Here is a 26,351-nt window from a genome sequence, read left to right as displayed (position 1 = left end):
GAGGGACAAGACACAGATTCACTCATCAGAAGGCAGGCACCAGTCCCTCCCACCAGTAAACAAGCCCCTGGGCCAACTTCGCCCACCAGGAGGCAGACACCAGAAGCAAGAGGAACTACAGTCCTGCAGCCTATGGAAAGAAGAGCACAAACACAGAAAGGTAGACAAAATGAGACAACAGAGAAATACATTGCAAATGAAGGAACAAGGTTAAAAACCCACAAGAACAACTAAATGAAGAGGAGATAGGCACTCTACCTGAAAAGGAATTCAGAGTAATGACAGTAAAGATGATCCAAAATTACAGAAAAAGAATGGAGGCACAAATTGAGAGGATACAAGAAATATTTAACAGGGAGCTAGAAGATATAAAGAACAAACAGAGATGAACAATACAATAACTGAAATGAAAAATACACTAGAAAGAATCAATAGCAGAATAACTGAGGCAGAAGAGCAAATAAGGGATCTGGAAGACAAATTGGTGGAAAGCACTGCCACAGAACAGAATAAAGAAAAAGAATGAAAAAAATTAGGACAGCCTCAGAGATATTTGGACATTAAAGGCACCAATATTTGCAATATAGGGGTCCCAAAAGGGGAGGAGAAAAAGAAGGGACTGAGAAAAAATGTGAAGAGATTACAGCTGTAAATTTCCCTAACATCAGAAAGGAAACACTCACTCAAGTCCAGGAAGCACAGAGAGTCTCATACAAGATGAACCCTAGGAGGAACATGCCAAGACACATGTTAATCAAACTGAAAAATTACAGGAAAATAAATTATTATTGGGTTGGCCAAAAATTTCATTCATATTTTTCCATAACATCTTACAGAAAAACCCAAATGAACTTTTTGGCCAAACCAATAAAAGCAATAAGAGAAAAAAAAAAAAATACAAGTGAATCCCCATAAATTATCAGCTGGTTCTTTAGCAGAAAGTCCACAGACCAGAAGGGAGTGGCACAATATATTTAAAGTGATGAAACAGAAAACCTACAACCAAGAATACTTTAACTGGCAAAGCTTTCATTCAGATATGACAGAGAAACCAAAAGTTTTACAGAAAATAAAAGCTAAGAGAATTCCACACTACCAAACCAGCTCTACAACAAAAGCTAAAGGAACTTCTCTAGGTGGGAAAGAGACCTGTAACTTAAAACAACCTTGTACATTTATAGATTGCCACATCAAAACCTAATTGGAACAGCAAACCGAAAACTACAATAGATACACATACAAAAAAATAAAGTAACCCAAACACAATACCAAAGATAGTCATCAAACCAAAAGAGAAGAGAACAGAAGAGGAAGGGAAGAAAAAATAATTAAGAAAACAAATCCTAAACAATTAAGAAAATGTCAGTAGGAACATACATATCATTAATTACTTTAAATGTAAATGGATTAAATGCTCCAGCCAAAAGACATAAACTGGATGAATGGATACAAAAAAAAAAAAAAAAAAAGACCTGTATATATACTGTCTACAAGAGACCCACCCAGATCTAGGGACACATACACACTTAATGTGAGGGGATGGAAAAAGTAATTCCATACAAATGGAAAATAAAAAAAGTAGAGTAGAGTACTCATATGAGAAAAAAATAGACTTTAAAATAAAGACACTTACAAGAGACAAGGAAAGACACAACATACTAATCAAAGGATCAATCCAAGAAGAGGATATGATTGTAAATATATATGCAACCAATACAGGAGTACCATAATATATAAGGCAAATGCTAACAGCCAAAATGGGGGAAATCAACAGTAACAGAATAATATTGGGGCGATGTTAACACCCTCCCTTACACCAACTGAAAGATCCTCCAGACATAAAATTAATGAGGAAACACAGACCTTAAATGACACATTAGATCAGATGTACTTAATTGATATTCATACAACATTTCATCCTAAGGCAGTGGAATAAACTTTCTTCTCAAGTTCACATGGAATATTCTGCAGGAGAGATCACATATTGGGCCACAAATCAAGCCTCAGTAAATTTAAGGAAATTGAAATTACATCAAGCATCTTTTCTGAGCACAACATTATGAGATTACAAAAAACAAACCAGGAAAAAAACCTGCAAAAAACACAAACTCATGAAGGCTAAACAATGTTACTAGACAACCAATGGATCACTGAAGAAATCAAAGAGGAAGTCAAAGTATACCTAAACAGAAATGACAAAGAAAACACAAAAATCCAAAACCTATGACATGCAGCAAAAGCAGTTCTAAGAGGGAAGTTTATAGCAATACAATCTTGCCTTAGGAAATAAGAAAAATCTAACAACCTAACCTTACACCTAAAGCAACTAGAGAAAGAAAAACAAACAAAAGCCAAATTTAGTAGAAGGATAAAAATCATAAATATCAAAGCCAAAGTAAATGAAAGAGATGAAGTAAAAATAGAAAAATCAATAAAACTAAAAGCTGTTTCTTTGAAAAGATAGATAAAATTGAAGAAACCTTTAGCCAGTCTCATTAAGAAAACTAGGGAGAGGCCTCAAATCAATACAATTAGAACAGAAAAAGAAGTTACAAAGGACACCATAGAAATACAAAGGATCATAAAAGACTACTACAAACAATTATATGCCAATAAAATGGACAACCTGGAAGAAATGGACAAATTCATAGAATGGTACAACCTCCCAAGACTGAATCAGGAAGAAATAGAAAATATGAATAGACCAACAACAATTACTGAAATTGAAACTGTGATTAAAAACTTCCAACAAACAAAAGTCCAGGACCAGATGGCTTCACAGGTGAATCCTATCAAATATTTAGAGAAGAGCTAACACTTTCCTTCTCAAAATGTTCCAAAAAATTGCAGAGGAAGGAACACTCTAATGCTCATTCTAAAGGCAACCATCACCCTGATAGCAAAACCAGACAAAGATACCACTAAAAAAGGAAATTACAGGCCAATATCACTGATGAACATAGTCTCAAAAATCCACAACAAAATACTAGCTAACCCAATCCAACAACACATTAAAAGGATCATACACCATGATGAAGTGGGATTTATCCCAGGGATAAAATCATTCTCCAATATACACAAATCAATCAATGTGATACACCATATTAACAAATTGAAGAATAAAAACCATATGATCATCTCAATAGATGCAGGAAAACATTTTGACAAAACTCAACACCCATATATGAAAAAAATTCTCCAGAAAGTGGGTATAGAGGAAACATACCTCAATGTAATAAGGGTCATATCTGACAAACCTAAAGCAAACATCATTCTCAAGGGTGAAAACTGAAAGCATTTCCTCTGAGGTCAGGATGTCCACTCTTGCCACTTTTATTCAACTTAGTTTTGGAAGTCTTATCCATGGCAATCAGAGAAGAAAAAGAAACAAAAGGAATCCAAATTGGAAAGGAAGAAGTAAAACAGTCAATGTTTGCAAATAACATAATACTATACATAGAAAATCCTAAAGATGTTACCAGAAAACCAGAAGAGTTCATCAAAGAATTTGGTAAAGTTGCAGGATACAAAATTAATACACAGAAAACTCTTACATTCCTATACACTAAAGAAAAGATTGGGAAGAGAAATTAAGGAAAAAATCCTATTTACCTTCACAACCAATGGAATAAAATACCTAGGAATAAACCTACCTAAGGAGGCAAAAGACCTGTACTCAGAAAACTATAAGATACTGATGAAAGAAATAAAAGATGACAGAAACAGATGGAGAGATATACCATGTTTTTGGATTGGAAGAATCAATATTATCAAAATGATTATATTGCCCAAAGCAATCTACAGATTCAATGCAATCCCTATCAAATTACCAAAGGCATTTTTCACAGAATTAGAACAAAAACTTTACAATTTTTGTGGAAACACAGAGGACCCTGAATATACAGAGCAATACTGAAAAACAAAAACGGAGCTGGAGGAATCAGTCTTCCTGACTTCAAACTATACTACAAAGCTACAGTAATCAAAACATTTTGATACTGGCACAAAAACAGAAATATAGATCAATGGAACAGGAAAGAAAACCCAGAACTAAACCCATGCACCTATGGTCACCTAATCTATGACAAAGGAGGCAAGAATATACAATGGAGAAAAGAAAGTCACTTCAATAAGTGGTGCTGGGACTACTGAACAGCTACATGGAAATGGATAAAATTAGAACAGTCCAGCACCATACACAAAATTAAACTCAAAATCAATTAACAACCTAAATGTAAGACGAGATACTATAAAATTCTTAGAGTAAAACATAGGCAGAGCACTTTGTGACATAAACTGCAGCAAGATCTTTTCTGATCCACCTCTTAGAGAAAAAAAAATAAAACCAAAACTAAACAAAGGGAACCTAATTAAACTTAAATGCTTTTGCAAAGCAAAGGAAATCCTAAACAAATGAAAATACAACCCACAGAATGGGAGAAAATATTTGCAAATGAAACGACTGACGAGGGATTAAAATCCAAAATATACAAACAGCTCATGCATCTCAATAACAACAAAAAAATACAACCCAATCAAAAAAATGGGCAGAAGATCTAAATAGACATTTCTCCAAAGAAGACATACAGATGGCAAAAAATCACATGAAAAGATGCTCAACATCACTAATCATTAGAGAAATGTAAATCAAACTGCATTGAGGTATCACCTCACAACAGTCAGAGTGGCCATTACCAAAGAATCTACAAAAGATAAATGCTGGAGTGTGTGTGGAAAAAAGGGAACCCTCCTACACTGTTGGTGGGGGTGAAAATTGGTACAGTCACTCTGGAGAACAGTATGGAGCTTCCTTAAAAATCCAAAAATAGAACTACCATATGATCCAGCAGTTACACCCCTGGGCATATACCTGGAGGAAACCATAATTCAAATAGATATATGCACTCCAAAGTTCATTGCAGTAATATTTACAGTAGCCAGGACATGGAAGAAACCTAAATGTTCATTGACAGAGGAATAGGTAAAGAAGATGTACATATATACAATGGAATATTACTCAGCCATAAAAAAGAATGAAATAATGCCATTTGTGGTAACATGGATGGACCTAGAGATTATTATACTGAGTGAAGTAAATCACAGAGAAGGACAAATATCATATGATATTATTTATATGTGGAATCTAAAAAAATGGTACAAATGATCTTATTTACAAAACAGAAATAGAGTCACATGTAGAAAACAATTTTATGGTTACTGGGGGGAAAGGGAAGAGGGATAACTTGGGAGATTGGGGTTGACATATACACACTACTGTATATAAAATAGATAACTAATAAAGACCTACTGATAGCACAGGTAACTCTATTAAATACTCTGTAATGACCTATATGGGGAAAGAATCCTAAAAAGAGTAAATATATGTATATGTATAACTGATTCACTTTGCTGTACAGCAGAAAGTAACACAACATTGTAAATCTACTATACTGTTTTAGGAGCCTTGAATCACTCCTTGCTCACCTTCATGATCATCACTATAGTCATATTTATTTCTTGTAACCCTTGAACTTACTATGTTCCCTTATGCTACAGGTTCATTACACATGCTATTCTCACTCTTAGAATTAATCTCTTACACAGCCACCCCGTACTCCTCTCAAGAGACTTGCCTATCTAATTCCATTCATCTTTCAGGCCTCAGCTAAATTGTCTATGAATTCCTAAAGTTCATTATATTAGCATAATTTCTTAACACCATGTAATTTCCTTTATCACAATTATTAAAGTACAATTTAATAATAACTTAAGATCTTTCTTGAATGGAGATAGACATTTAAAAGCTAAATTCACTGTATAAAATAGTAAGCAGTACATATATTGTATACTATGAAAAATGTTAAGGAACAACATCCTGCAGTTAATGCCATTAATCATTTTGCAAAAATAATACAAATATTCATTCCAAGTTGGATAATCAACAAATATATATATATATATATATATATATATAGTATATCCTTCATCCTTCATTCACATATCAGTTATGACAAAATTTTGCCAACAATTTACTTATATAGTCAAAATTACCAAAAATAAATAAGGAAAGGAGGGACAAAGGAAGGAGGAATGGAAGAAGGTTGAGGGATTTTAGAATTTATGAGATTGAGATATATTAGATAAGGATTTAAATTTGTACATCTATATATTTTAATTTATTATTTTCCTGAAATAATACAAAAGCACATCAAAGCACTGAAATTTAGATATAAAATTATTTACAACCCAAATTTGAGATCAATTTATATCTGCAATTAATTTGCATTTTGCATTTTAATTTAATATTATACTGTTTCTTTATGATAATATAATCAATTTAATAAAGTGGAAAACTATAATGTATATGATATGTACATTCTCTCACCATTTATACCATCTCTGAAAGTATTTTTGAAATGGAATAATTTATATTTAATATTCTTATAATTAGAAGAGATTAGAGTATTTTAATGATGTTAGATTTAACTTACTTCATCCTACTCTTTTTCCTATCCATAAGTAGAGTTTATATAAATATATATATGTTTGTGTGTGTGTATCTTTCAACTTTGTATCAATTCAAATAAGATTTTGCCAAAAGATATCTTTTAGAGCCAAAAATACTTATCGAAAAGAAAGAAAATAAGGAAGCATATTATATAAAGACATTTCATTATTATTTAGGGCAAATATCTGTATGAACTAAACATTTGAATTGTGACCTCTACATTCTACTCAAACTCATGTCATTTACCTATAAATATAAGCTTTTCTTTGCAAGTATATATATATATATATATATATATATATATATATATATATATATATATACTTATATATATGATTTAAATAGTGCAGTGACAGTCCCGGTTAGACCATATAGGGTCAAAGGAGGACATAATGATAATGACTTCTACCCAAAAATGAGGAAGAAGATGGTCTTCTCCCCTCCCCACTTTTTCTTTGATTATAAAAATGTAGCCCCCTTTGTTCTTGGGGCTGTGCTCCCTTGTCTGCCAGGTTGTATATCTCACAGGCATCCTATGATAATAAACTCACTCTTTGCCTATCAATCACTTTGCCTTAAGCTGAATTCCTTCTGTGCTGAAAGGAAAGAAGCTGAGCTTCAGTAAGTCCTGACACCAGGTAAGTGGTTTTAATTAAATGATAGTGGGTTTGAGTCCCCTCCTAAGTCAGGGATTGTGGATTCAAGTCCTGATCTGAGGTGTGGCTGGGTTGAGTACCATCCAAGGAGGAGTGCAGTTTCAGATTCAGTTTCTTCATTATTAATGTTAGTTCTCTCTTCAAAGATATAGTTCACTTGATCATCAAGTACGATAAATCTAATAAAAGTAATGCTAAACACTGCCTCATTTCTAACACATATTATAATTATTCCATTAAATTGTTTGTAAGGATGAAAATAATACAAATTTTTAGTTAAAAACATAAGAAAGGAGTCAGACTTTATATGCTCAGATATAACTACAAATACAAATTATAAGAATTTCTTAAGTACTATTGTTTTATGGAGACTACATATGGCAGTTGTATAAAAGGCCACCATACCTATAAGAAGACATTTTAAAAACATAATCTTTAAAACCATTTATCTTACTCTATCCTATTGTTTTAAAAAGTTACTAAATATCAAATAAAATTACATTGTTTAGAAATATTTAGTTATTTAAATTTAAAGATTTTTCTCTTACAGTGCAGTAAAGCATGACTTAGAATTTGGTAAACTGCCAGATACACAGATTAGTTCCCAGGGAAGGAAATAGGCACATTAAGGTGATTAGAAGAACACACCATGTTTAAAGCCTACTTATAATGTAAAATGGATATATATCTACATATTTGCATCTGTATCTATTTCAAAATGTTAAACTTAAAAGCTGACAAGCAACCTGACAAGAGAAAAATATTAACAGAGACGTGTCTATAGAAAAGACAAGGCATGAGCTAGTATTCTTCCATTAAAGACTGACTAGCCAAAACTACTGGGGAAATGGCTACACAGCTTTGAGAGAAATATCATAATGCTATAAGTTTACTACCTTTAAAGTTCGTATGTATGTAGTTAAGCCAAATAATACTGAGACATTCAAAGAATCGAAAGGTATGGTAATTATGTATCCTTTCTGAAAAAAATAAGTACTAAAAAATGGATAAATCCAAACACAAATGTAAGAAGTAAGAGATGGTTATATGAAAGCTTTGGTAATGAATATTGAATCCATAGGTAGGCAAAGTAAGGCTCAATCTATCTTGAAAATATCATTTCAAAGGACATACTAATAATGAAAATAATACTTAAAAATTATTTTTCAATGTAATTTATTTGATTTTGTAAATGTATGTTAAATGTATATTCATTAATGTGTATTAATATGATTATATAATTAATAAAACAGATACATTAAGAGAAAATGTATAAAAAAGTTGAGAAAGCAAAAATACCTTATTTTCTAATCTTCACATAGAAAAGAATTAATATGTATTTTATCAATGGTAAGTTTTTAGAATTTTTTTAGCTGTAATTTTATTTTCTCTTTTTATTTATTCATTTATTATTTTTATTGGAGTATAATTGCTTCAAAAGGTGTGGTACCTTCTGCTTCATTTGAAAATATTTTCTCCTATTCTGTGTGTTGTCTTTTCATCTTGTTTATGTTTCCTTTGCTTTGTAAAAGCTTTTAAGTTTCATTAAGTCCCATTTGTTTATTTTTGTTTTTATTTTCATTACATTAGGAGGTGGGTCATAAAAGAACTTGCTGTGATTTATGTCAAAGAGTGTTTTTCCTATGTTTTCATCTAAGAGTTTTATAGTGCCCGGACATTTTTTTTTTTTTTTTGCGGTACGTGGGCCTCTCACTGTTGTGACCTCTCCCATTGTAGAGCACAGGCTCTGGATGCACAGGCTCAGTGGCCATGGATGACGGGTCCAGCCGCTCCACGGCATGTGGGATCTTCCCGGACCAGGGCACGAACCCATGTCCCCTGCATCGGCAGGCGGACTCTCAACCACTGTGCCAGCAGGGAAGCCCACTTACAATGTTTATTATAAACAATAATGTTATGAATATACTTGTATATGTATCTTGGTGCACACAGAATGCATTCAAAAAAAGTCAACAGAACCTAGGAAAGAAATTGCTAGAGTTTAGCTTGTCCAAACCTTTAATTTTACAAGAATATGATATTTTCTGAAGTTAGTTATTTCAATTTATACTTTGAGCAATAAGAGCTTTTTGCTTTTATATCATTCAATTATTTAAATTTTCAAATGTTTGCCATCTTAATGGGTGTAAAATAACATTTTTGTGGTTAATTTACATTTACCTGATTACCAATATTGTCAGGTAAATTTTCACTGATATTGATCACCATTTCACATGTTTGGTAGTTTATATTTTCTTAAAAACCTGTTTTTGCATTTTGCCTATATTTCTCTTAGCCTGTATTATTTTTTATTTGTAGATTATATACATGTATGCATGTAAGTATCTTTGCATATTTTAAATAATACTTTCATGATTATCTGTATAGCAGATATCAACTCCCAGTAGGATGCCTTTATTGTTTCCTTATGATGTCTTTGAATGAACTTGAAGTATTTATTATATTGTAGTCAAATACATGTTTACCTTTTCATCATAGTCATCATATTTTGAGTCTTATTTAATAAATTGTTTCCTACATATAGTAGGAAATAATTTCTACATATTCTTATAATATGTAATAATTTCCTACATATTCTCATAAACAATTTATTTGATATTTAAATATTTTATCTGCTTGGACTTGGATTTGTGACTGTGTATGGTGTGTGGCATTAATTATTTTTTACGTTCATTATATATGAATGTATATGATTTATATGAAAATCTTACCATAATTATATCAAGCAATAATTTCTCTTCTCCTTCATTTCCCATACTACCTGTCATCTTTAAAGTTTCACATTTGTATGACTTTTCTCTAGTTTTTCTGCTGAGTACCTCTGGCCAATTTATTTATGGTTGGAATTCACACTCAACTTATTTTCGTCAAGTGTCTTGTCTTTTATTGGCCCCATCTTCTCCCATATAAATTTTAGAGTAAGTTTGTTAAATTCCATTCAAACCTCTGCCAGAATTTAATGATAGCACATTAAATCTATGAATCATTTTGATCAGATTTTACATAGCTAAAATACTGACTTTCTATATAATGAAGAATTTATATTTCTCTAGTTATGTATATTTATGAATTCCACATAGTCATATATTTTTTCTCTAATAGAACACAAGTCTTTTATTTGGTGAATTTCTTTTTTCCTTATTTTTTGTGTGATTGAAATTTTATCTTTTTACTGCATTTCTAACACTTTTATCCTAGGCATAGAAATACAAGTGATATTTAGTCTTTGGACACTAATCTTTTCATCTGATTTTTTAGCTTATTAACTTAAACATTATAATTCATTTCTTTCCAATTCTTGTAAATATTACATTTCATTTTGTTTCTTACTAAGCTCTTAGGTACATCCCTTACAATAATGAATGGAATGGGTCATAGTGAATATTGTTATCTTGTTTCTAATTTTAAAGGTAATGTTTTCACATTTCTGTATCTCACAGTACTGTTTACTTTGGGATTTTTTTCAGATATCCTTTATCAGGATAAGGAAGTTCTTTTCTATTTATTGTTTGTTAAGAGCTTTTTATCAAGAATAGTATTTAATTTTATCACACACATTCTCTGCATCTTCTGAAATGATCAATTGCTTTTCCTCCTGTGGTTTTGTAATCTATTAATGTGCTGTACTATATTGATTTATTATATACAGGCAAACTACCTTGCATTCTTGGAATAATCCAGATATGCAAGGTAGTTTGCTTGTATAAAAGTAAAGTATATATATATATACTTTATATATATATATATTCATATATATTATATATTTTTATATATATTTTAAAATGTATTTTTGCAGGTCAATTTTGCCTATAGTTTCACATTTTTCCACTGAATCTACCTATTTTTGCTTTGTTTTTATTTACATGATAGTAAATATGAGACAACACTTCAAGAATTTAATCTGCCGAGTGAATGCCATTTTTTTTTTCATAAGGGGGTACATGAGCTCAAACTATTTAAATTGTGGGTTTCAAACAAATCACATTTAATCAATCTGAGATGAAAGAGTCATAGTGAAAAAATGTCTACTATGAAACCATTGTAATGTAAACAATTGACCCTTGCTTTACCTAGAGTACACAATTGGATATTTAAATTTGTTTTCCTCACAGAAGAGCACATCATTCTTTTAATTTTATATTTATATGCAATATTCTGAAAAAAGCATATTCCTGTCACAGATTTTAAAGTTACTAATAATTTATACCCTAATTTAAAAAGGGTCCATGTCAAAGTGTACCAAAGGACTACTTCTGAAGATTTGATGTATAACTATATTCACTGAAAATGTATAGTTAATTTATTCCAAATGGTTGTTTGTTATTAACTTGTATTTGTATATTAAAGGGTTGTTTTTAATATTGCATCATTATTAAGACTGGATATTTTTAATGTGGTAACTGTTAAGACACATAGCTTTCAGATTTTACCCAAAGCAAGCCAGCATGATACATACTTTATTTGTGTTACTCATTTTCTGACAATATGCTACCTAGTCTTGGATTGCAAGAAGGGGGATAAAGACTGGTTTATGTTACCAAACACTGTTTCCATTTCCTCTTGGTCAGAAGGCTATATAGTCATATTTTCCTGATATCTTTATATTTAGAAACACAATATGCCAATGTTATTTGGGCAAAAGTGATGGACCCCTGACCCATTATATTTTTATGCACTCCTTTATATACTCTCCTCCTCCAAGCTTGGCCCATGGAAACTTTCCAGGCTAGACACCGTCCTCTCTCTCCCTCTCTTTTTTTTACTTTCTCTATTTTATGAGGAAATTTTCATTCCTAATCCAGTCACATAGGTGAATTTCTTCAGGAACATTATCATTCAATATTGTGCAATTTCCATTCCTCCATATGGTATACGTCACCATTCCAGAACTCACTACACTCTTAACACGCACTATTAGGTATTTCCATCTATAAAATAAAATGTTCAGCTTCATTTTTGTATACTGCTGTACCCCAAACCCTGCTGTTTACCAGGAATAGACCATAAACGGACAAGCTGTATTTCAGTTACATCCTACATTCTTCTACTAATCTTTTCAAACTAGACAAATTGTTTTGTAACCGTAGTCATAAAAAAAGTGTAAAACAAACTGTGTGCTGAAACATAGGCAATTATTCTTATCATCCACACAACTTTGGATGCTGAATTAAAAAAAAAAAAAGATGAAATCGTTTTTTACAACAATATGACACATACCAGAGTCATATCATTTTTCATGTTTTTCAGTCACTAAATACTATTATTGTATCATTTTATCTTCCCATTTAAAGACTACCTCTGAAAATGACTCTGGAATTATTTTTATTTAGGAACCTTCGTGATTTAACATAGATAAGTCAATTTTACATTCGTTCAAAAATATTCTTCATGTACACTTTAGTGATCAATACCTATATCCTATAAATGACAATGTAGGCAAGATGTCTAGTGACATGAGACTGATTCTGCTCACTCTCATTACCCTTCAGGTTGACTTATTAAGGTCCAATAGCTTACTAGTTAACCATCTTCCCAAATATCCCTAAATCATGCTTACTCCTACCTTCATGTGTTTTTATTTTGTTGAAGTGGGCCCTTTGCCCTTTGTTTAATGAAAAGTTACAGAATATTTCAGATACAAACCCTCAGGAATTCTTCTATTCCTACTGCAATACACATCACACTCCATTTTCCATGAAATATAACTGAACCAACTGTAATTCTTGTTGAAATCACAGATTTTTATCATATATTTTATGCTATATATATAGTAAATATTATATATGATATACATGTTTATAATGTATTGATTTTATCTTTTCAACTTCATATCCCCTCCTTGCAGATGAAGACCATATTTTTCATTTACCTTTTGTTACTTATAACTCCTGTTGAAGAGCTAACAGTATAAGAAAATCTAATACACATTTCATTGATTGGGTAATTAATTTATCTTTTTAAAAACCACAATACAGTTGTAAGTATTCAACTTACCATCTAATCATTAATCAACCTGTAAAAAATGAAATATTAGACTAGGTATGAAAAGCACATTTGACCAATAATAAATTTTCTCATTCAAAAATGACAATCCTAATACAATTTCACCAAAGAATGCTTTTGAATCAAAACTAATTGTTGACTTGTTTACCCTATTTTTCCCTTTTTTTTTTTTTTTGCTTTGTTATTGTTGGATTGGGGATTTGATCCAAACAACAGAGCTATCAGTGACAGTTCAAGTACATCTGTGATAGATCAAGTGAGCCTATATAGATTCACAAAGTTCATCATTGACAGAGAATGGAAATTTATCATGACTTCAGAACCTAAGAAATATCAAGCAAACAGACTCAGTATAAAATTTTGGTAAATCAAGGATACTACAATAAAAATTTTTTAAAAAATAAAATTTTTGTCTAAACTAATCTCTCACAACTCCCACCTATCTCAATCTTCATGTATGTTAGTTAAATTTATTCCAATCTTTCCCAAAAGAAGAGTTAAATATATTTCTTACTACTCTAATTCTGGCTAATATTCCATCACAGATGACTTTTCCCATAACAACTTAACCTTAAACCCAGAAAAACTAGAAAAAGAGGGACAAAAAACCCCAACGTTTGTAAAAGGAAAGAAATCATAAAGACCAGAGCAGAAATAAATGAAATAGAGCCAAAGAAAACAATAGAAAAAAATCAATGAAACTAAAAGCTGGTTCTTTGAAAAGATAAACAAAATTTATAAATCTTGGCAAGACTCATCAAGAAAAACAGGGAGAGGACACAAATCAATAAAATTAGAAATGAAAAAGGAGAAGTTACAACAGAGAGCAGAGAAATACAAAGGACGATAAGAGACTAACTACTGCAGACAACTATACGCCAATAAAACGGACAACCTAGAAGAAATAGAAAAATTCATAGAAGGGTACAATCTCCCAAAGTTGAACCCGGAAGAAATAAAAAATATGAATAGACCAACAACAAGTACTGAAATTGAATCTGTGATTTAAAAACTCCCAACAACAAAAAAAGTCCAGGGTCAGATGGCTTCACAGGGGAATTCTACCAAACATTTAGAGAAGAGGCAAGACCTATCATTCTCAAACTCTTCCAAAAAATTGCAGAGGAAGAGACACACATTCTATGAGGCCACCATCACCCTGAAAGCAAAATCAAAGATATCACAAAAAAAGGAAATTAAATCCAATATCACTGATGAACATAGATGCAAAAATCCTTAACAAAACACTAGCAAACAGAATCCAACAATACATTAAAACCATCATAAACCATGATTAAATGGGATTTATCCCAGGAATGCAAGTATTCTTCAATATATGTAAATCAATCAATGTGATACACCATATTAACAAATTGAAGAATAAAAACCATATGATCATCTCAATAGATTCAGAAAAAGCTTTTGACAAAATTCAACACCCATTTATGATAAAAACTCTCCATAAAGTGGACATAGAGGAAACATACCTCAACATAATAAAAACCATATATGGCAAGCTTATAGCAAACATCATTCTCAATGGTGAAAAACTGAAAGCATCTCCTCTAAGATCAGGAACAAGACAAGAATGTCCACTCACCACTTTTACTCAACATAGTTTTGGAAGTCCTAGCCACAGCAAACAGAGAAGAAAAAGAAATAAAAGGAACCCAGATTGGAAAATAAGAAGTAAAGCTGTCGCTGTTTGCAGATGACCTGACACTATTCATAGAAAATCCTAAAGATGCTACCAGAAAATTACAAGAGCTCATCAATGAATTTGGTAAAATTACAGGATACAAAATTAATGCATAGAAATCTCTTGCATTCCTACACACTAACAATGAAAGATCAGAAAAATCAATTAAGCAAACAATCCCATTTATCATCGCATCAGAAAGAATAAAATACCTACAAATAAACCTACCTAAGGAGGCAAAAGACCTGTACTCTGAAATCTATAAGATGCTGATGAAAGAAATCAAAGACAAGGCAAACAGATGGAAAGATATACCATGTTCTTAGACTGGAAGAATCAATACTGTCAAAATGACTATATCACCCAAGGCAATCTACAGTTCAATGAAATCCCTATCTAATTTATCACTGGCATTTTTCACAGAACTAGAACAAAAATTTTACAATTTGTGTGGAAACATAAGAGACCCTGAATATCCAAGCAATACTGAGAAACAAAAACGGAGCTAGAGGAATCTGGCTCCCTGACTTCAGACTATACTTCAAAGCTACAGTAATCAAAACATTATGGTATTGGCACAAAAATAGAAATATAGATCAATGGAACAGGAAAGAAAACCCAGACATAAACCCATGAATGTATGGTCAATTAATCTATGACAAAGGAGGCAAGAATATGCAATGGAGAAAAGACAGTCTTCAGTAAGTGATGGTAGGAAACTGGACAGTTACATTTAAAAGAATGAAATTACAACATTGTCTAACACCATACACAAAAATAAACTCAAATTGGATTAAAGACCTTAATGTAAGACGGAATACTATAAAACTCCTGGAAGAAAACGTAGGATACTCTTTGACAAAAATCACAGCAATATCTTTTTGGATGTGTCTCCTAAAGTAATGGAAATTTTAAGAAATTAAACAAATGGGACCTAATTAAGCATAAATGCTTTTGCACAGCAAATGAAACCATAAACAAAACCAAAAAACATCTACAGAATGGGAGAAAATATTTGCAAGTTATGCAACTAACAAGGGATTAATCTCCAAAATATACAAACAGCTCATGCAGCTCAATATCAAAATAAATAAATAAAACACAACCCAATCAAAAACTGGGCAGAAGACCTAAATAGACATTTCTCTGAAGATATACAGACGGCCAACAGAAACATGAAAAAATGCTCAACATCACTAATTATTAGAGAAATGCAAATCAAAACTACAATGAGGTATCACTTCATACCAGTCAGAATGGTCATCAAAAACTCTACAAACAATAAATGCTCTAGAGGGTGTGGAGAAAAGGGAACCTTCTTGCACTGTTGGTGGGAATGTAAATTGATAGCACCACTGTGGAGAACAGTATGGAGGTTCCTTAAAAAACTAAAAATAGGTCTACTATATGACTATGCAATCCCACTCCTGGGCATATATTCAGAGAAAATCATAATTCCAAAAGATACATGCACCCCAATGTTCATTGCAGCAGTATTTACAATAGTCAAGACATGGAAGTAATGTAAATGTCCATTGACAGATGAATAGATAAAGAAGCTGTGATACACACACACACACACACAAACACACACAATGGAATACTACTTAGACATAAAAAAATAATGAAATAATAATATTTGCAGCAACATGGATGGATCTAGAGATTATCATACCAAGTAAAGTAAGTCAGACAAAAAAAAAATCAAATGATATCACTTATATGTGGAATCTAAAAATGATACAAATGAACTTATTTACAAAACATAAATAGACTCACACACATAGAAAGCAAACATGGTTACCAAAGTAGAGGATGTGGGAGGGATAAATTAGGAATTTGAGATAAAGATATACACACTACTCTATATAAAATAGATAACCAACAAGGACCTACTGTATAGCAGAGGGAACTATACTCAATATCTTGCAATAACCTATAATGGAAGAGAATACAATAAAAATAATATATATATATGTATATATGCAAACTGAATCACTTTGCTGTACGCCTTAAACTAACACAACACTGTAAATCAACTATATTTCAATAAACTTAACTAATTAATTAAAAAAATATATTTCCATTCCCCCCATGAGGTATTTTTCTTCTGCTCAATGTTATTCTTCATTAATAATCATGAAACATTTATCCATTTTTAGATAATTGATTAGAAAGTTTGATTTAGCATTCTTCTAAAATAAAGTTCCTTGTAGTCATAAGCAAACTACCTTGCTATTTATCTATTTCCAAATTCCTAAGAAGAATATAATGTGTGGAAGAAATTTCTACCTGGAAGCTTCTTGAAAATTAAAGTATGTGGATCCTTTATTGTCTGACAGTATTGCAAAAAAATATTGAATACTGTGAATTTATACATATCTTGACAGGGACTTAAAATGTATATTCGACTTCTACTATATGATCAATGAAATATTTCTAACTATACAAACTCTTAATATACAAGATAAGAAATAATTTTCTTAAACACATATCATCCAATTTGTCCTTTAATGCTGATTATTATTTCTAATACAGGAGATTTATAAGTCATTCAAAGTTATAAATAATTCCAGTTTGGTTTAAAACTGCATTGAAGGTTAGAATGTTTATTAAGAAAATATTTTAAATTACAAATAGTATAATCCACTTTATGGACAAAAGGAAAAAACATATATATATATGTATGTTTGTGTATTTGTGTGTGTCTATAAATATATCTGTACATAAATATATATGTAGATATGTAAACATAAAAAGTAACAGAAGTTTGCAACCAATGTTATGACAATGATTAGTTCTGGTAGGAATAAAAATGGGAATATTCAAATTTAACACAATGTATTTCTATATATTTAAATATTTTATAAGAATACGTGGTTGCATTATTATAAAGTACAAATATTATATGATTAGATAATATATTTGAAAAATAAATAAATGGATCTTTTACCTTGAATTTAAAAAAATACTTGCACATAATTCTACTATTTTATGGTTTTATTATTTTTGCAAATTATATATAAACCTGCTGAAATAGAGTTTTTAATTATGGTGATAGAAAGGGATTTATGTTTTTATTATTTTTTTAAATCATTAACCTGTTGTCACAAACTGTTTTATTGTTGTTGAACTTTTTTTTTTTTTTAATCACAGATTTTAAATTCCATAGTTATCAAACCCTGAATGCATGGATCTGTCTCCTGGCTTTTAATAATATTTGGTTCATTAGTGAATGGAACTTAAGCACTTATTATACTCTTTTACATTGTGAAAATTAATAAAGTAAAACCCCACTAAAATGAAGTTGTGAGGCTATAAGGAGGAGCTCAAACATGCATACCACTTCAGGTCCATACAGATCCCAATAGGAAGAGAGGTACCTTGCATCTTTGGCAGAAAGTGACACTGCTTTACTACCACCAGCAGGAGGAAGAAAGTTTTTTTTCCTTGCTTGGCAAGAGCTCAGGCAGTGAGAGACTGTCACAACTCAGCCAATGAAAATCCACTATACTTTAAACTCCCAGTTTCCTCCAATGGGCTTTTGGTTTATAACAGCCCCTTACAACTTCCCCTTTCCTATAAAAATGTTTTTTCTACCTTACCAGACTTGTGTGTGGTTTGCAATAGTTTCATGTCCTGAATCACATAAGAATAATTTGGATATGCAAGCATGATACAAGTAGGCAAAATCTGAATATGCAGCCTAAAAATGAAAGCCTTTGAATAGTGTTTTCTGTGGGAATGTCTGTGGGGAGGAAAGTAAAGTTGAAAGAATAAGTTATTGACTATGGATTCAGAGATTTAAAATGTATTGTAATGAATGAGAGAACTAATCAGCAGTAAATGGCATAGGGATTTCTTTTGTGAATGTGCTTTTGCTTTTAGAGAGTCAGAAAATATTCTCAAGGTTATATGGACTGATGTAAAATTCTGTTTAATAGTTATTCAACTGTAATATTCATCATGATTTTTATATTCATGGTGTCAATTTGATTTTACATACATTCTTTTTTAATTGATACACATTCTAGTTACAAAATTGGATGTTTCAGATGTACAATATAGTGATTCAATATATTTATGGATTATACTCCGTTTAAAGTTGTTATAACATATTGGCTACATTCTCTGTGCTGTATCATACATACTCATAGCTTATTTATTTTATACATAGTAGTTTGTACCTCTTAAGCACCTACCCCTATCTTGCCCCTCTCCACTTCCCACTCCCCACTGGTAACAAGTTGTTCTCTGTATCTATGAGTCTCTTTCTGTTTGGTAATATTCATTTGTTTGTTTTATTTTTTAGATTTCACATATAAGTGATAACATACATTATTTGCCTTTGTCTGACTTATTTCACTAAGCATAATACCCTCTAGGTCCATCCATATTGTTGCAAATGGCAGAATTTCATTCTTTTTTATGGCTGAGTAATATATATGTATTGTTCTTCTTTTTCTAATTCCTTTAGATGGTAGGTTAGGTTTTTTATTTGAGACTTTTCTTGTTTATTGAGGTAGACCTCTATTACTATAAACTTAGAACTGTTTTTGCTGCATCCTACAGATTTTTGGAAAGTTGTGTTTTCATTTATCTTGAGGTATTTTCTTATTTCTATTTTGATTTCCTCAATGACCCATTATTTTTTAGTAGTATGTTGTTTAGCTTCCCCTTGTTTGTGTTTCTCCCATTTTTATTCCTGTAATTGATTTCTAGTTTCATAGCATTGCAGTCAGAAAAAAAATGCTTAGTATAATTCCATTTCTCCTAAATTTGTTGAGATTTGTTTTGTGGCCTATCATGTGATCTATCCTGGAGAAGAACCATATGCACTTGAAAAGAATGTGTATTCTGCTGTTTTTTTGATGGAATGTCATATAGATATCTATTAAGTCCAGCAGTCTAATGTATCATTTAAGGTCACTTTATGCTTGATTTTCTGTCTGGATGATCTTTTCATTGGTGTAAGTGTGGTGTTAAAATCTTCTACTATTATTTTATTATTGTCAATTTCTCCATTCATGTCTGTTAATATTTGCTCTATATATTTAGATGCTCCTATGTTAGGTTCATACATGTTAATGAGTGTTAAATTCTCTTCTTATATGCATTCCTTTAATATTATATAATCCCCCCTTCTTTGAGTTTTGATATAGACTTTGTTTTAAAATCTATTTTGTCTGATACGAATATTGCTATCTCTGTTTTCTTATATAATTTCTATTTGCATGAAATATCTTTTTCTGTCCTGTCACTTTCAGTCTATTTGTTGATACTTGTTTTCTCATTGTTTTTGTACTTCTCTCTCTTTTTTCTTCTTCTTTTAGTTTCACCTCTTGTGATTTGATGATTTTCCTTAGTGGTATGCTTGTTTTTCTTTACCTCTAGTTTTTGTGTATCTATAGTAGGTTTTTGATTTGTGGTTACCATGAAGTTCATATATGTTGACCTATGACTACTTGTTTTAAATTGGTAGTCATTAAGTTCACACACATTCTAAAAGATCTATGCTTTTTACTCTCCCCACCACCAGGTTGTGTTTTTAATTTCATATTTTACATCTTCATATCTTTCCTTTATTGTGTTGTATTTATTATATTGTACTTACACTTGAGTTTTACCATTTTTGTCTTTTAATTTTTGTACTAGCTTATTTAAGTGATTTATCCACAACCTTTACTATATATTTGCCTTTACTAATGGGAATTTTTCTCTCCTATAAATTCTTACTTCTTTTGGTAGCCTTTTTTTTTTTTACCACTTAAAGACCCAGCAACACTTTTAGTTTTTTGTCTGGGAAACACTTTATATTTCTTTTAATTCTGAATGATAACCTTGAAGGGTAGAGTATTCCAGTAGTGGGTTTCCCTTTCAGCACATTAAATATGTCATGCCACTCCCTTCTGGCCTGCATGGTTTCTTCAGGAAAGCCAGCTGATATCCTCATAGGTGTTCCCTTGTATGTGACTATTTGTTTTTCTCTTGCTTCCTTTAGAAGTCCCTCTTTATCTTTAACTTTTGCTATTTTGATTATTATATGTCTTACTTTGGGTCTCTTTGGGTTCATCTTGTTTGGGGTTCTCTATGAATCTTGTAACTCTATTTATTTCTTCAGCTTTGGGAAGTTTTCAGCCATAATCTCAACAAATACATGTTTGACCCTTTTCTCTCTCTCTTTGACTTCTGGAGCCTCTATATGTGAATGTTATTACACTTGACGTTGTTTCAGAGTTCACTTAAACTGTCTTCATTTTTATTTCATTTTTCTTTTTGCCCTTCTGACTGGGTGATTTCCATTATTCCATCTTCCAGATTACTTATACATTCTTCTGTATCACCTAGTCTTCTGTTAATTCCTTCTAGTGTGTTTTTATGTCAGTTGTTGTTTACTTTAGCTCTGTGGGTTGCTTTATATATTTTCTAGTTCCTTGTTAAAATTCTCACTGTATTCTTCTACTCTTTTCCCTTGTTCAGTTAGCACTCTTATTACTAATGCTTTGAAATATTTACCTGGTAAATTATTTATCTCTTTCTCTAGTTGGTTTTTCAGATTTTTTTCATTTATATCTTTGAGGCAAATTTCTCTTGTCTTCTCATTTTGTTTTTCTTTCTCTGTCTCTATGAAATTAGGTGAAACAGTTATCTATCCTCATCTTGAAGTGATGTCCTTGTGTGGGAGTGTCCCTGTGCTACTTAACTGTCCCTCCAGAAAGCTGTATCTGAAGTGAGCCTGGGTCAATCTTCCCCCAAGGTGCACTGGCAGATATCTCCTTGGTAGGAAGCGGGGCTGGAAATGCAGGGACTAGAACCAGAGCCAGTAGTGACCTGGGGTTTCTTTTATGCTCAGTGACCATCACCAAACTATTGGACACAGAATAGGGTTGCAAGGTGCTAGAGAAGAAACCCAGAGGCCCAGGTCCAAGCTGGTTATGTTCCCTCTAAGTGTGCCCTTTTCTGCTTCTCATCAACAGAACATTTGCCCCAGTGGGTAGCAGCACTGCAGCAAGTAGGCTACAGCAGGTGCCTGATTTGGGTTTGGGTGTTCAAAGCAGAAGTTGCTGTAAACTGGCTAGAGCCTGAGCAGTTTTAATATAGTTCCTCTGCCTTGTTCCTGGGAGTAAGCAAACATGGAAGCACTTGACACAGTCTTGGTTTCTTACAGCCTTCCTGTAAATCCCACTGTTTTTTGAACCAGCTAAGGGGACTCACCTTTTTGGTGTCATATACCAGGCCTGGGGGCCCAGTATGTGCCTTGAATCCTAACTCCTCAGGAAAGATCTCTGAGCCCACCATAGCCCCCTCCTGTTCTGTGTCTGCTACTACTGGTGTGGGTCCTGACCTGATCACGTCTCTTCCCTTCCTACCTGACTCTGTGTGGCTCTTTCTTTACAGTTTAGTTGTAGAAGAGTCTTTCTACCAGTCTCATTTGTTTTCAGTAAGAGTTGCTCCACATGTAGATGCATTTTTGATGTGCTTGTGGGAGGATGTGTGCTCAGTGTCCTTCTACTCTGCCATCTTGATCTCCTCCCCATTTACTGGCATTCCTAACTGGATTTGGGATATTTTGGAGAAACTCTCAATCTGAGATAATAGAGAAATTGATGTACTCGAGTGCTATTGTGAAATTGCAGTTAAATTTAAAAAGTTATCAGGGACCACATTGTTTTGAAGGGTCCATAGAGATTACTCTTTGTAGTTCTGTTGCAATATGTAATGTTGGACAACACTTAGAGTGAAATGGTAGATTAAGCACTATCCTGGGAATTTTGATATTTCTCTATGGATTTTTTTCTTCATGAATAAAGAGAAACATAGATTATACTCATACGTTTATTGTTACAGGGTTACAAGATTTTTGGTTTGAATGTTGAATGATGAGAGATACTTTTAAATTGATCATTTGCACTCTGGCCAGAGAAAAATTCTTTTTAACATTTTTTGCTACCTATTATCTTCCTAAATCAATGTAGTATATTTAAAGATATATTCTCTCATTTCTGTGGCTGAATCTTTGATACACATGAGGCAATATAACATAAACACTTGTTTCCCTTTTTCCCCAACCATTATCTGCAACCCTCAACATTATGGCACTCCATCAAACTTCTCAACACAACCCCATATATCCCCGACTTATTAATCCTATAAAGAAGTGCCAGGTGGGATGAGGGTGTTGTATGCCAGTCTTGAATATTCAGATTATGCCTTGAGACTGAACCAGACTCTTCAACAAATTTCTATCCAACTTGAGGAAAACCCAGAGGATTTTTTTTTTTTATGTTCTGTCCAAGTTTACAAGATTAAGAGAATTACCAAACTGTGTTATTTTTCGTTAACTCCCTAGGCCCCCCCAAAAAACAGTGACAGGCCTTTTGTTTTTTCCTCTCTTTCTTGTTCTTTGGTTCTGGTTACTGAATATTTATTGGGTTGATTAATCCAAGTGGGCTAAAAAGAATTAAAGTATGCAATTTTAAATTGCAAAAGATACACAGAAATCATTCTGCAAAGGGTATTTTTCTCACTCTTATTTTACCTAAGCATCCTGCTCATTTTTAAATTATGCAAAGGGAGTATAATATTGTGTTATGAATTTTATTCACCATTATTAGTCATTATACCTTATTATCAAAAGAGTATCTGAGGTATGGGTTCCAAAGAAAGGTCAACACTTATGCATAGACCCTAATACTCAATGTATGACACAATATTGAAACAAGAGCAGAGATAGAAACTATAAACTAGTTGTGCCCAGTTAATTTTTAAATAATATGACATAACTTTTAATACAATGACCAAATTAATAATGATAAAATAATTGAAAAATTAGACATATTTATCAAATAGTTCCTAACAAGATATGATTATGTTAAGTTTAAAGAAACAAAATTACCTCAAGGTAAATAGGCCAAATTTAAGCACAGAGTGAGGCCATTTTCAAACCCTGGATGATGGAAAGTAAACAACTGTTCAGCAGAATTAGTGTAATCAGAGTGGGTAGAATAAATTCTCTTAACTTATTGATAAAGAAGAATAATAAGCTATGTAGCATGTGTGTACACACACACACATAAACACATGCTCAGAGAACACAAATTGTATAAAGTTTTAAAATAAAACAATCAACCATGTATTCAGTCATTCAGCTTTGAATCCTGTCTTATGCACTATGTGCTCTTTTTTCTCTCCAGGTTGTCTGTGAAAGATCTTAGATTGAAAAGCCACACAGATCTGAGTTAGGTTAATAACTTTAGTAAATCTTGCTTTGTGACTGTTGGCAAGTAATTTAAGCTCACTCAATGTCGTTTCTTTATCCATAGGTATGTATATTTAATTCTGAATATACTAAATTCTCTATATCTATCTATCATACACAAACACAAAACTATTACAAAAAACAAAATGAGGTATTAAAATTAAGCATACACTGAAGTACAGTTAATAAGAATTTTACAGTTATTGTGATTGTTAGAAGTGCTATAGTTTAAAATAAACACCAATTATAGGCCATGAAAACATGACAATAGCTAAAAACTTGTTGAGTTTATCATATTCCTGGCCCAAACTTCTTCCCAATAGCCCTCTAAGATAGGTACAATTACCCTTACACTTCCTTTATAGAGGCACACATAAGTTAAATAATCTTACCACAGGTATACAGTTAGTAGAGTGTGGCACATGTATTTTAATTCAGAAGGGTGGACTTTAGAGTTCTAGTGTTTTTTAACCTAATCTTTTAAAATTGAGATATAATTTACATACATTAAAATAGACAAAACTTACATGTTCAATTCTGTAGGTTTTGACAGTTGTATACACTAATATACACTAATGTAATCTCTCAACCACATAACAGAACATCTGACATCTCAGAAAGTGCTCTCTTGCCTCTTTCTACAGTCAAACCCAATTCTCAAGGAAGTAACCACTGTTCTTACTTAGCTCTGTTTTTTCATATCAATGGAAAGAGAGTATTTATTTTTGTCTTTACTTCTTTCACTCAACATAGAGTATTTAAGTTTTATCCATATTACTGCCTTTTTAATTGGCCATTCTTTTTAAAATTTCTAATGAGTAGTCTATTGTATAATATACCACAGATTATTCATCCATTATTACATTGATAGAGTTATGAGTGCTTTTTCCTGTTGGGGGGAATAGAGGGGCACTTTTATAAATAAAGATGTTCTGAATATTCTTGTACAGAAATTTTTGTGGGCCTATGTTTTCCTTTCTCTGAGATAAATAACTTGAAGTTGAATTGCAGAATCAGAAGGCAGATGTTAATTTTCAAAAAACTGCCAAGCAGTTCTACAAAGTGGTTATACTATTTTACAATTTGATATATAAGAAATATTTGATATATAACAATATATAAGTTTGGATTGCTCCATATCCTCCTCAAACTTTGGGGTTTTCAATCTTTTTAATTTTAGCCATTCTCAGGAGTGTGAGGGAGTAATCTCATTGTCAGAGATACAGCTCTTAACCACAAGGCTCTATATCCTTATATATGATGCTCAGAAACACTCTGATTTCAGTAAACATATTTTAAACCACAATAAAGTCATGAAGATCGCAGTCAGGTTACAAGGCATGGTAGAATTTCCACAGCAAATTGAGAGAAAGTATTAAAATATTCTCTAGAGAGAAACAAAATGGTAGATATAAGGATGAGTGACTGCAGTTCAAATTGAACTTCTCTCCTTCAAACCAAAATGGAAATTTCTTTCACATTATGATTCAATTCCCAAGAGAATAGCTTAACTGAATAAATCCCAGATCATTTTAACTTGACCCCCAAAGCCAGCTTTATTTTCTTTTTTTAGATGTTTGTTCTCAGGGCTTCTGTCAAAAACCCTGACTGTGAGACTGCTAAGAGAAGATAGAAGCGACAAGTACCACAGGTGATGAGAATAATCTATGAACTAAATCTCCCAGGGCCCAATTACCAGCTGCAAAATTGAAGAAGTCAGATTCATTTCTGACTTCAGACATTCAATTTTCAACTTATTTTGCTGTCATATCCCAAATATTAGGAAAACAAATGTTTTATCTACAAATTAAGTTAATGTTTTTACTGAAGATGGTGCATTACATTTTAAATTTTTCAACCCCTTTATTAAATACAGTTAATTATAATTGTATGTAACTCATTACTTGCCCTACTATTTATATCTAAAAATCAGGGGCCAACACTACAAATTTTATGCTTTTAAAACGTGTAAGAGCCTGAATCAAAACTTATTCTCTAAGAAAGAAAATAAAGATCTATTTAAACTTTTAAAAAGCTTGTCTTCTATTTAAAACTGCTTCTCATCACAATTTGATAAGAAAAACTAATGTAACATTTTTTTCTCCTGGAGAAAAATCACTTGAAAAAATTTTGGTGGTTTTTTAATAGACAATTTTATCTCTGTTTGGATATGGTGAGTCTGCTATTCTATTTATCTTCTAGACC

The sequence above is a fragment of the Tursiops truncatus genome, chromosome 14 (assembly GCF_011762595.2).
Source record: "Tursiops truncatus isolate mTurTru1 chromosome 14, mTurTru1.mat.Y, whole genome shotgun sequence".
Classification (NCBI taxonomy): Eukaryota; Metazoa; Chordata; class Mammalia; order Artiodactyla; family Delphinidae; genus Tursiops; species Tursiops truncatus.
The sequence above is the reverse complement of the archived record's forward strand: the minus strand, read 5'-3'. Positions refer to the sequence as shown.